Source organism: Chinchilla lanigera, unplaced genomic scaffold (genome assembly GCF_000276665.1).
Source record: "Chinchilla lanigera isolate Chin_1 unplaced genomic scaffold, ChiLan1.0 scaffold00116, whole genome shotgun sequence".
NCBI classification, from domain to species: domain Eukaryota; kingdom Metazoa; phylum Chordata; class Mammalia; order Rodentia; family Chinchillidae; genus Chinchilla; species Chinchilla lanigera.
The window spans coordinates 2,277,504-2,290,818 of NW_004955517.1; the positions used below are offsets into that span (position 1 = coordinate 2,277,504).

The 13,315-nt window shown below is 46.0% G+C and overlaps 1 protein-coding gene and 1 long non-coding RNA gene across 7 annotated transcripts in view; one reads left to right on the plus strand and one right to left on the minus strand.

Annotated features, from left to right (window-relative positions):
• The window catches only part of LOC102023946, a 97,959-nt gene that overhangs the window by 43,693 nt on the left and 40,951 nt on the right, over positions 1-13,315 (plus strand). For 5 of the 6 annotated variants that reach the window (XR_001231828.1, XR_264552.2, XR_001231829.1 and 2 more), the window contains exon 1: positions 13,156-13,210. The exons of the other annotated variant lie outside the window; for it this stretch is intronic. This is a non-coding gene — a long non-coding RNA (uncharacterized LOC102023946). Of the gene's footprint in view, positions 1-13,155; positions 13,211-13,315 lie in introns of those variants that run through there. 6 annotated transcript variants of the gene reach the window in all.
• Positions 1-13,315, minus strand: part of Synpr (synaptoporin) — a 181,192-nt gene that overhangs the window by 16,424 nt on the left and 151,453 nt on the right. The window lies entirely within an intron of this gene.

Below are 13,315 nucleotides of genomic sequence, written 5' to 3' on the forward strand. Positions count from 1 at the left end.
TATTAAAACAGTAAAATGCAACCTATCATATTTTCACTTCATATAATCATCCTAAACTCATTAATAAGCAAGTCAATGTGATCCAAGGATGGGGAAGAAAAGGCAGAGGGGAAGCAGAAAAAGGGAAGCAGGAGGGGACAGGAAAGGCTGGGGATTTAGCTCAGTGGCACAAAACCTGCCTGGTAAGTGCAAGGTTGTGAGTTCGATTCCTGGTACTGGAAAAAAAGACAAAAAAAAAAAAAAAAAAAACCCAGGAGGGGACAGGAATGGGGGATGGGGAAGGAGGGTGAAGAAGGAGAAGCAGGGAGAATGGGAAAGAGAAAGGAAGGGGAGGAGCAGCAGAGGGGAGGAGCAGGAGACGGCATCTGCAGAAAGAAAGAAAGGGAAGAGGAACAGAAGATTCAGAGGCCCTGTCACGAGCAGCACTCATCACTTGGAGTACTAGGACTGCGCTAAAGGCTTTACAGTTCCGTCCTATTTACCCAGATGGCGACTGTGCAGCAGGCATTTTTCCTGCTGCATGGGTCAGAAAACTGAAACTTGGTTTCCAGAGGTAAATTCAATGAGTCTAGACCAGTTTTGGAGTCTTCACTCCTAGGAAACCGGATTCCCTCGTCCCCATGTGGAGTGTGCTTTGGCAGATCCTATTAATCCCAGAACTCACAACCTGGTGGTTGCCAGCAAGCTAGAGAGGGTCTCTGGGATGGCCAAACACTGATTTATGTTGCAAATCAATGGCTTACGTTACATGTCTTAGTCTCACAATCAACAAAGGGTAACTGATATGGTTTGTGTCTAGATGTCCCCCAAAGCCTCATGCTGTCAGGGGGACAGAGTTTTCAGAGGTGGCTGAATCTCAAGTGTGTGATGCTGGAAATAAGGGTGTGTGATTATTAAGTCAGTCCTGATTGGTTTGGCACAGTTCTGGCTCAGACAGGGGGTATGAGTGCTACACCTGTCCTAAGGCCAGTAGCCTACATACACTATATGAGACAGAAAGAGGCTTGTCTCTCCCTGTTTGTTGCTTTTGCTGTCTTCCACCACCATGAACTTTGCCCCTCTGCCGTGTGCCACCCTGCCTCAGTGCCAGCTGACTATGGAGTGAAATCTCTACAAACTGTGAGCTAAATAAACCTTTCCTCCCTTAACTTGTGGGTGTTGGGGTATTATGTCTCAGTAATGACATAAGTAACTAACACAGTAAGAGAGGTCAAGCCATCAAGTTTGTTGATCTTTATTAGAGGAGAGAAACGTGAAGCTAGGTAGCCCTTAATAATAGCTGAATAGCCAGCTCCATGGGGCTTTGGATAGGAGTCACTCCTCTCACATTCTGGGAGAAAATTTCCCAGTTTGTTTGTTTATTTGATGATTGCCAGTCCTGATTGTTTCTGCTTCAACCTCACCTTGGTTCTTTTTTCTAATACCTAAGAGTTGGAGTTGTAGCAGAAAATCCACCCTCGCCCCACTGGTACACTTCAGTTCCTTGGGTGTGCAGGTAATAACTGCTGTTCCAAATCTGGTTGCTCCTGTCTCTTAGCAACAGCTGGTCACTGTGATGCACATGGTATGAACAAATCCCCAACTGACAAGCCATTCTGCCTCTGTCCTTCCTGCTTGCTTGTCCAGGGTAAGCCTTAGACCACCAGAGATGAGGGCCTGATATTTTAGGAGTGATCCCAGTCAGAGCCCGACAACATTAATGAATCTGCCTCCAAATCCTGGGTGTTTCTTTGGTATTTCTTCTTGTCACTGCATCTGATGCATTGACCAGGAAGGCCTACCATGTTGACCATTTTGGTCATTGGTCATGGCCCTCCTGGATGGAGCAAAGACTTCTACAAGTCCAAGGGGAAGGCATACCCTCCAGATTTCTCAAGTCCCCTTGGAGGAGGAATTCTAGCTCCCTCCTTGAGCAGCTTACTTCAGACTCCAAAGGAGGAAGGATGCAATCTATCTGTCTGTCTGTGTCTGCCAGCCAGCTCTCTTGATTCTAGTAAGACTACTAGGGGCATCCCCATTAGTCAGTCTGTCAGTCCTGCACAATTCAAGAAGAAGAGCTTGATCAACCCTGTTAGTTAAGGCCCCCCTCAGGATAGGGGTTGGAATATTTAACCTCTGTGTGCCTGCTGAATGAATGTGTGAGTGGAACAGACAGCGTAAGCAGTAGGCTGCTCTGTCTGTGTACCAAGACTGGGAAGCACTGGTCATGATGACTGGACTCTCACCTGCGGTTCCCTGGCAATTGACATAAGGCACAATGGAGTCCTCACACCTTCCTTAGCTAAGTCCTGCCTGAGTTGCCAAGAGGGGCACAGCCAGGTGGGCATCTGAATGGTCTCTCTGAGGGGCACCTTCCCTTTGTGTGTTGCACCATTGTTCAAGGGTACAGAACACACATGCAGAAAGTCAGAGAGGGGAAGTAATTAGGCAAAACCCACACACAGTCCCTGACTGCAGAAAAAAGAGCTTTTATGGAGTTAAAATAAAACCAAAGCACTCCCTGCATTTCCAAGAAAAAAAGGAAAAAGAGGCCCATTCTTCCCTAGAGTTCTACCATGGCACCCTTGCTGGATGCTGCAGCTGCTGCCAACAGTCTCACCCCCACCTGCTCCTGACTCCTCTATTTCCAGCCAACTGAGCCAGTTCAAGGTCATTGCCTGCATTCGGCCACAGAGCCCCCCGCCCCAGACATGCCTATCCTGGTCAGATGGCGTCATCTAACGCCCACCTAAGATGACTGTCAGCAATTCCTTCTGAGTTCCACATTTTGAGTGAGGAAAATTGGACTGTCAACCCTGACAAATAAGTTGCACCCTGTCAGGCCTGAATAGATAGCACAGACCAAGCTTTTTCAAACTGGGCCCCTGAGAGCCCATGGTCATTGCCAAAGTCAGGGGAAAACCTGTGAATTTCCTGATAGACAATGTAACAGAACTCTCTGCCTTCAAAAGTTCCCTCTGTCAAAAAATTACCATCACCACGGCACCTGGGACACTTGCCTCTCACCCCTTATGCCAGGTACAAACTTGCAGCCTGGGAGGACATCTCACCCTCTCATTTAACCCTGAACTTTCAACTTTGACTATTCCCTTAGAAAAAGATGAAGCTGGCATCAGCCTGAGGCAGATAACTGCAATCCTGAAGTTCTAAAACCTCTCCTCCCAGAGGCACGAACTAAAGACTCACCTTCGGGTCTGGCCAACAATGGTGCCACCTCACCTTGGCCCCCTTTGCTGTCAGATGTCACAGGAAGCATAAACAGGTATCCAGCCACACACCAGTCGGATATACTGTTAATCACCTTGGGCAATATCTCTGTGCGATCAGCAAAGCAGACGTCACCTTGCACTCTGCAATTTCCAACCCATACTCCCTTTTTGGACTGTTCTAGATTTACAAGATGCTTACAAGTTGTTCCCACAAGCTCCTTCAACTGAGAAAATCCTAAAGTGAAAGAACAGCTCATGTGGACTCAGTTGCCATAAGGGGTTAAAAACTCTTCTGCCCTGCTCCACACCTGTGTCCTGCACGACACTAAAGCCATCCTAGTCATTAAAACAGACACACAAGGCCATGTGAGAAGCTCTCAGATTCAGCCCAAGCCAGAAAAGCTTTATCTTGTTCTGTACAAGGGGCTCAAGTCTGGTCTGCCTCCTCCTCACATTCATCACCCCCAAGTTGCTCGGCCAGCTGAGATGCCCCCAACACTAGTTCTGTCTCCTGCAGTAGCTTCCTGTGCTACTGTCAGCAACTCCTTCTGGTGGTTTAATACTGAAGGATGCCACCATATATTAGATGGGGCCCAAGCCTGATTAAAGTCAAAATCCCCGCCCCTGTAGTTGATCCTGATGCTTGGGTGAACACAGTCCTACCCTGATCGTATCCAACATGGGACAGTAATGAAGCTACCCTGATCGTATCCAACATGGGACAGTAATGAAGCAGAGGGCCATGAAGCCTTAGATCAGTTCCACATTGCTGTCCTGGTAGACCTCAAAGAGGAAGGCAAGAAGCCAATAAACATGTCTCCAGTGACTGAAGTTACCCACCAGGAGCCCCCACTGAAAAGAAATTCTGCCAAAGCAGATCCTGTGAGACTGAGGGACATTTTATCAAATATGAATTCCTGTACATGCTTTAGTGCCCTATACCTTCCCTGGGATGTGACCAGCCTCCCTTACACTTGGGACAACTGTCCTGGACTTGATATTGACTCTGACTGTACCCCAGGAGGAAGAATAGTGCCTACATTAGCCTGAAATGCCTTAATTATAAGCCCGAAATTATGAGAGACCAATTTCCAGACTTGTGGACAAAAGACTCATGCCCAGGGCTTGCTATCAATTATGCCCCTTTGGCAATTGAGCTTTATCCCAAGGCAACCCTCACCTGCAACATATAGTACACCTCTCCCGCCTGTAAAACCAGTTCAAGATCTCCAAGCTGCCAGTGCCACTGAGATTGCCCTCTGTACACATCGCCTACACAAAAGCTCTGCTACAATATCTGACAGAAACTGGTTACGTGAAGGAAACTCCATAAATTTCTCGGAGCTGCTGGCTTCTCTATGCTTGCTCAGAGTGTCAGCCCCTGAGAATGACCAACGGCCTCTACAGGCTGCTTTCACACTTTGTCTCCAAGCTCTAACAGACACTGTCCTTCTGATCAAGAAGGCTGACAAGCCTGCCTTAAACTGAGACCTAGCTGCCCAGGTGTCCCATGCTGTACTGAGATGAACTGTTCTGCAGATTGGACCCCCTGACAGATGCTGAGTACACCCTGTTTATGGATGAAAGTTGCTCTGCTAGGAATGAAGTCCAACAGGCTAGACATGCTATGGTCACCTTGGACAAAACTATTTTTTCCAAAACTCTCCTGCAGGGATGATCTGCACAGCAAACTGCTGTTTGGAAACCTGTCATCAATGACACAAAATAATCTGGTCCAGAGATTTAAGCCCCCTCTGGCATCCAATTGACTGAAACATCAACTGCAGCCAGAAAATCTTTACCTTGTATTCCTGGAAGATCAGAGACAAACTTGTCCCCGCTGTTTGTTCTGCAAGCTCAAGCCACAGCACTGACACCCATACCCCTGCAACCAGCTCAGGCTTCAGTGTCTGCGTCACTGGCCCTGACCTCGTGACATTCCCGCACATACATATAACCCAAGTACATATTAACTACCTCTACATGTTTCAGAAATCCAGCCTTAGATCCACTGAAAAATTTACCTGGACAGCTCCTCCAAGGATCACACTGAAGGTTTAGTCATGCTGACCAGTCCATGCATGAGTGAAGCCCAAGGACACAGTTCACAGGATTGCTGTCTATTCCTCTTGATTTCTGTGTTTTAAACTGTTTACCCCAGTCCTTGTTTCCCTGTCCCTCTGCTAGTTGTGGTTTTTATTAATTGACCTGGATTCTGCTCACCCCAGTCCTTGCTTCTTTGCCCCTTTAAATTCTTAAAATTTGGCCTTAAATTTAATGGACAGTTATCCCAAGAAAGTAGAATAATCAATCAAACAATTGACTGAGATTTTATGAGTGTCCAAGGCACATTGGACACTGTCCTAGATCAGATGAACTCCCTCACCACCTTGCAAGAGTGACATTACAGAACAGACAGGCCTAGATTCTAGTTGGGCCTTTTCTCAGAAGATCATATATAATATTCCCAGCAAAGATTTACTGGGGAAACTAAAAGAGAGGCAAACATAGCAGAAAATGCCCCCCTGCCAGTATACTTCAGTTTCCTAGTTGCTCAGGTAACAGTTCCTGTTCCAGTCCTGCTTGTTTCTGTCTCTTAGAAAAGGCTGGTCACTGTGATGCACAGCCGGTCACTATGATGCACCCCGTATAAACCAATCCCCAACTGACAAGCCATTCTGCTTCTGTCCTTCCTGCTGGTTTATCTCATCTAAGCCCTAGACCACCAGAGATCAGCGCCTGATGTTCTGGGAGTGATCACGATCAGTGCCCGTCCACGTAAATAAATCTGCCTCCAAATCCCAGGTGTGGTTTTGGTGTTTCTGCTTGCCATTGCAGAGGCACTACCTCTGCCCCTCAGCAGGGGTGTGGGAGGTGGGGGACATCTGGGCCTTCCTGTGCTGTTTTTTCACTTCACTCAGGCAGAACTCTGTGCAGGCAGAAACCCACAGATGACGTGAGGGACAGAAAAACCAGGCTGTCATTGTCCAGGGTCATTGTCCAGGGTCATTGTAGCTGAAATAAACTTTTTAATCTGTCCAATTGTTGTTGTTAAAATTTTAATTTGAGAAGAAAGCAATTTCTGGGGGGTTGATTGTGGTCCCTTCAAGAAGATGATGGTGAAGGTGAGAGTGGTGGCGGTGCTGGTGGTGACAGGGTAATGATGGCGGTGGTGATGGTGAGGCTGTGGTGATGGTGCTGGTGGTGATGACAGTTGTGATGCTGACTGTGGGACAGAGACGGTGCTGCTGGTGGTAATGGGGACAGTGATGGTGGTGGTGCAGGTCATGAGAGCTACTAACACTTAGAGAACACGTAGTTGTGCTTTACATACATTTATTACTCATTTGTGTTTTACATATATTTGTTTATTCAGTCTCTCCAGCAGCCCAGTTCTGACAGGTACTGTTTTACAGATGGGGTGAATTATTTAAATGAAGATTTAAATATGCAGTCCTGAGCAAGTGGACCCAGGGAGTTTGCCACTGGAATCTGTTTTCTAAAATCTATTATAAAAGCACTTTATTGCTTTTAGAGGCATGTGACTTTATTGGCTTACAACAAAAATCAAGTGATGATATTAGTACTTATGGTGATCATTGATAGAGCAGTTGTTATGTACCAGACTTTGCATTATTTATTTAATCTCGAGTAACACTTTGAGGTGGCTGCTATTGACCCCCTCCCCTCTTTACAAGGAGAAAGTCAAGGCAGAGAAAGATGAAGTGATTTGCTGGAAGCCTTAGTCACTAATTTGTTAGTTCTACCTGCAACCGGGTTTTGCTGAGATCCAAAGTCTGTGGCCCACTCCGGAAGGTGAATCTCCTCCCATCCTGAGCCAGGATTAATGGGAGATCCCCATGGGTGGGGTTTAGTGTTAGAAAGCTTCCCCATATTCCATGCTCCCACACTGCAGTGAAGTCACCCCCACCTGATATTTTACAAAGGAGAAGGGGAGGCATGGTGTGAAGTGAATGGAGGGCTTGGGCACCAAACTGAGATCTGCTGACTCTGTCTCCCTTGGTTTTTTCACTGCCCACTGCTATCCTTGTCATTTCACAGACATCGTGCAGCAGTCAGCATTTGGCCACTCAGGGAGTGGAGCCAAGTAGGGGCAGTGAAGCAGGTAGAGCGAGGAGGGGGCCATGAAGACCTGTTCTCAGCCCTTGTGTGCATCCCTTCTTTATGCTCGGTATGCTCCCTGGCAGTTCTGTGCTGTACTTACACTGTTCATTAATCAGGATTTTGCAAAAACAAGTATGGATGTTGAATTTCCTGTTACAAGGGCTCAGTATTAATCCCTCATTGTGTTTCATGCGTGAACAATCTGGCTCATGCCTGAGAATCAATGCAGGATTTAATTTCTTTTTTTCCTAACTTAAATTTGATCATGATTGACACACAGCACTTATTCTTTTCCGAACTGTTCCCAGAGAACTTCATCAGTTGATCTGTGGTTGCTCAGCTGTGCAAACAAGACCTCCAAAATCATATTTTTACCTTTTAGTATGAAGATAAGAGTTTTTTAAAAGGTCCTGTCTGTCTCTCCCTTTCTCCCAGTCAGAGACAACTGACTTCATAATCTTGCTGCTGGAGGGCAGTACTTGGGGCTGGTTGCTGAACTCAAAAGGCAGGCAAAGTTTTCCTTTGTTTTCCGCAATATGGCAAGGCTGAAAGCCTGGTTTGATTTCTGATTGGTCCTGCCTAACCTTTTTATTGCAAATAGCACAGCCTTTCAGAAAAGTGAATATACTATTAATAGATGAACAGTTGTTCAAAATAAATAATAGTGTTAGCAATGTGACTACTATTAAGAGTTTCTCCTGATCCTATGTGTGCTGTGGGTCAGGCACTGTGTTGAGCTCCTAAGTACATTATTCTGCTTAATCTTCATGGAGATTGTGTGAGGCAATCTTACTATCCATGGTGTTTTAGAATACAAAGTGTCACACGGTGGTAAAGTCTACAGTCTTTGGAATCAGGTAGCCTTGGGTCAAGTGCTAGCTCTTGCTAACTAGCCTTGGAAGACTGAGGTTTCAGTTTCCCCACGTGGAAAAAGGAGCAATAATGATACACAATTTCATAGGGTTTTTGCCAAGGGGAAGGGAAATAATGCCATAAAGTGTTTAGCACAGTGCCTGAAAGCTGACTTTTAACAAGTCTTGATACAGGAATATTCTAGTACTATAGTAGCTAACAGTCTGACAGTATAGCAAATATACTGACATTACTTAGTACAATGGTGTTGACAGTAAACCGGGAGGTTCATTGAGTTATTCAACAACTCTGTGTTGAGCATTTATTAGGGGCAGGTCTTGGAAGTATAGTAATCAATAGAAAGACATGGCCCCAGTATTCACTGTGGTGGAGAGACACCTAGTCCAACAACCAGGGAAGACTGTGTACTAGCATGTGGTGATACTAATTTTGTCAGGAAAGGTCATGGTGTCTTGAAAAACAAACAAGCAAAAACATGAGGAGCCCTGACCAGCTTAGCGGGGCAGGAAAAGCTACACAGGTTTGGTTGCATCCAGGATCCTTTTAGGTTTGACCCTTGGGTGTCTCTCAAAGCGGATTCATGTAGAATAATAAGCACCCCAAAGTGCTTGTATAAAAGGTCTGGAACTGGCCGCTAGCGGGGGCTCTAGGCTTCCCTCTATTGCTTTTGCGCTGAGAAGGATGAGTGTTCATGTTGAGCGGACAAGGTCAGGGAATGGTGGCTTCCTGGGCTACGCTGCTAGGAGAGGTGGACTTCAGTGTGAGGAGGAGGACGAGGAGGAGAACGAGGAGGAGGAGAATACTGCTTGGTTCTTGGGACTCTCTGTGGCCCATGTGGCTGTGGAGGATGTTGATTTTCTGCGGTGTCCTCCAGTGGCCCCTCTCCACCTTAGCTGCACAACAAACAAGGTGAGTCCACAGGGTAGAGAGGCCTCAGGTGGGTCTGTTTCCACATCTCAGTCTTGGCAGAAAAGTATTCCTGCCAGTCTGGATTCCAGCACCCCAGAAAGCAAGGAGGGCATCAATACTAGCTAAATCTTGGAAGTGTCCTATATTCTCACCCGCAGATAAATGGGTAAATAAAATGTGGTATTTATACACGATGGAGTACTACTCTGTCACAAAGAAAGAAAAACTTGAATCGTTTGTAGGAAAACAGGTGCATCTTGAGACTATAAGCTTAGGTGAAATAAATCAGACACACAAGTTTACATATCCATGGTTTCATTTTTGAAAAACCTAAACTAGGAATACTGTAAAGAGCAAACTAAAAGACAGATAATAGGAAGCAGCGAGGTAGATCTTTCTCAAATGGAAAGAGGATCAAGAGATGGAGGAAGGGCGAAGAAGGAGAGGGAAAGGAAATGAAAAACAAGATGTGTTGTGCGCCTGTACCAACTCTGCACGAGGAGTGTAAACATTAAGTACTGCAGACAAGTACTAATACGAATAGTTTCTAGGTGACGTGGTGATCTGACACAGGAAGAGTGGCACTATTTCTAGACAACTGGTCATTGACTTTGACACATCTGTCAGTAACTAGAGACTAGTAAAAAGCCCAAGATTGTAGATCAGAGGTGAGGCAACTGTTGAAGGCAGTTCGATGTATTAGAAATAACAGAGGGAAAAGTCAGGCTAGAGTCAGTCAAGAATAAATTCAGGAGAGTTCATTGGAACTTTCCCCTGGAAATTCAGGGGAGTTCATTGAAAATGAGTCAATCTTTTTTGTTGGTATTTGTTTATTTATCACTTGCAATGTATTTTGGGGGCTGCCACTGAGCCGGATAGCTGAGAATGTTAAGATCTAGGTAATTAGTCACCAGGCTGGTGTACTTGATACCAACCTCTGGGCATCTTGAGGCAACACATCTGGAAAAGCAGCTGTCAGGCAGCACGTGGAAGCCCCATGTATAGGAGTGCAGCACGTACAGGCGTGCTGGCCTGGAGTTGGGGCAGCCGTATCCGAGATGTACCTCTCACGTGGACTGCAGGCTTCTCTGTCCCTTCACGACATCCACCCCATCACAGCTGATGTTCACACTCATCTTCGGGTTCTATGTATGACAGCATGTGCACAGACACGCACTTTTCAAAAGTAGGTGACACAACTACCCCTTTTCTGCCATATAATTGCAGACATGGATACTTCAAATATGAAATCCAATGTAATTTCTTAATTCAACTAAAAATTTTAAGCGCCCTCATTAACTTGATCGTGAAAATAGTTACGTTCTATGGGAGACTATTTTAAATAAGCTACAGTGAGAAATTCTGGCTGAGAAGGTGCCAGGGTCCTCAGCGATGCCACCCTCTCAGCCAGGTCCTCTCTGAACTCTGCTCTGCACGTTCTTTACTCCTCACCCTTGCCTGAGACCGGGGGAGACGCACATCCTCCTTCCTGGGAATGGTGTGACACACAGTGGGAGGAGCCGCTGAGACAAACCCAGGCTGTCAGTACCCTTAGTCCCACATCTCCCAGAGGAACAGTTGATGTGCATAAAGCCCACTTGTGCATGGGCCTGAATTTCTCTGAGCCTCAGCGGTCACATCTGTAACATGGGTTAGGTGCGCATCCCTCATAGGGTTATTGTGAGGATTATAGTTAAGCAACAACATTCAGCACGGGGACTGGAAGATTTTAATTCCGGTATAAATGGTTGTGATGGTGATGATGTGGAGATGATGTCATCATCGAGTAACCTGTCTCAATTTGGTCCTGGTCAGTGATGTTTGACATGAATTCAGTTGAAATGATTTTTTTTTTCAGTCTATATTCTGACACTCTTTTAAAGATAAAACCATCGTGTTGCTGTTGAATAAATGTGGCCAAACTGTGTAAACTCAGTTTAGAGTGTTGGTTGTTTGTAGACATCTAAGTGTGTGTGTGTGGGGAGGGGGCCTTGTGCGAATATTTCATCTAGTTGCATACATGATTGGACAAGAACTTGTGGTAATTGGGTAAAGACATTAGGCCACTTGGAAATGTTCTGGCTGGGAGGGTGAGTCATTAGTGTGATGATAAATGTTGGATCGCACTGCTTTGCTGCAGAAAGGACCGTATCAACCACTTGGGTCCCTCATGCCCAGCCAAATGTCTACTGTCAGTAATTTCTCCTCTACATCCACTGAAAATAAGGAAAAGGAATGAGACATAACATTTGGTGGAAACATCCAGGCCTCAAAAATCTGCATGTTTTCTAAATTATCTCAGAGATAAAGAAACCCATTACTCCAGCTGCCTATGTGAAAAGAATTTAATGCTGGGCTATAAGAACGAGAAGGTTTTTTTTTTTTTAAAAAAAAAAAACTGTTTTATATATACATATATATATATATACCTGCCCCACATATCTTTTTAAGTGGCTGGATTTGGAAAACTCGGCATGATGTTAGAATAGGCATATTCCACTGTACCTGACCTTCGGCGGTTATGAAAGCTTTCTGCTTAGGGGATGACTGTGCGTATCTCTCACACTTCCCTCCCACCAGCTTTTCTTACCTTTTTCAAATGAGCAAGTGGCATTAACATACAGGTTCACGAAAAGAGCTGCTATTTTTCAAGCCCTCCTTATGCCTTTCCAGAATCGGAGACCCATTATCCTGTCAGCTATCACCCCATCTGTCAGTCGGCAACAGATGGGTAAAGCGAAGAGCTTCTAAAATACCAGGGAGGAAATTATCCTGCGCTTTACCATCCACAGTTTAAATCCAGGCTGACTGCAAAATATTCCTTCGCCACTTCCCCACTCATCATGTGAAGTGAAAGTGAGGGAAAATATTGCATTTGAATTACAAATTAGGAGCTCTTCCTCAGTGAGACGCCGATTGGCCTCGGAGAGTCCTTTCTCTGTGGCAAAGAAGGCGGAAGCCAGGCTTGAGTTTGAGTCTTAGCTCTGCTGTGCTGAGCTGCACAGCCTTTGGCAGATTATTTGACCGCGTACCTCGGCTTTTATTTCCTCAGTGGAATAGTACAGAATCCACAGCTTGTCTTAGAGGGCTATTGCGAGAATTAGAAAGGGTTGCATAATGTCATGGGGGAAACACCAGGCACAGGGCGGCATCTGATAGATGCCATTACTGTTTTCACCATCAGGTCTCCCTCCTGTCCTTGTCCCTTGTTTCCCGTGTTTATTCCCAAAGATTCTGCGTCTCCCACAGGCAGGACTTAAGCAGATACCTGGGGACAGATGGGAGCAGACTTGAAGGAAAGGGGAAGGCGCGGAAGGAGCTGGGGTGTGTCGATTTCTCCACACTGTGCGGTGTGCCCAGAGTGCAGCCCACTGTACGCGGTGGTAGCGGGGTCTGGTGTGTGTGTGGATAAACACAGACATTCCCGTCACTAAAGTGACACTGTGTTCCGGGTGTGAGACTCAGGGGCTCTGCTCAAACCCTCCCAGCAAGTGATCATGTTTTCTTGGTTTCCGTTAACCTGCATGAAATAAATATTTGTGTTTTTTATGCTACCTAGGCACACATGTTAACTGAATCACAACTTATGCATCATGTTTTGTTTAGCTATTCTTGTTTTTGTGAGTTCTATCATAGTGCTAAGATTTCAGTGTTAGAATTTCATTCTCACAGCTTTTTCCAGTGGGAACCTTGGGAATACGGCTGCCTTCTTCCTCTGGTGTTACTCTCTGGTAAGTGTGCACTGGACACGATGGCAGGAGCCTGAGTGTTTTGAGAAGCAACATGTGTCCCAGGGAAGGGGTGTGCATCTTTCTGTATCACTGGTCTTCCAGGCATCTTGTCTGAAATAGGTTCTGATTTGGCAGTCGTGAAGTCTGAGAGTGCACTTCTCACAGGCGCCCGGTGGACCCCTGGGCTCCTGGTCCATGCACAGACTTTGGGAAGTGAGTCTCAGCCTACACAGAGCTTCCCAGGCTCTGGCACCCGCTGCATTCCTCGGCTCTGCTGTCGGAACGGTTCCCCACGCTTCTGCGCATGCGCTGCCGTTGTCTCGTCTTCATGTAGGAGTCGCACTTTGGCGCTCTGATTTCAAGGTAACTCTTCCCACTTTCTCTCTTGTACCATCTATTGAGTAACAGTTAGTTAACGCCACTCAGTTCTCACTGACAGGGAAGGTATTACTACTGCTGTTCTCAGAA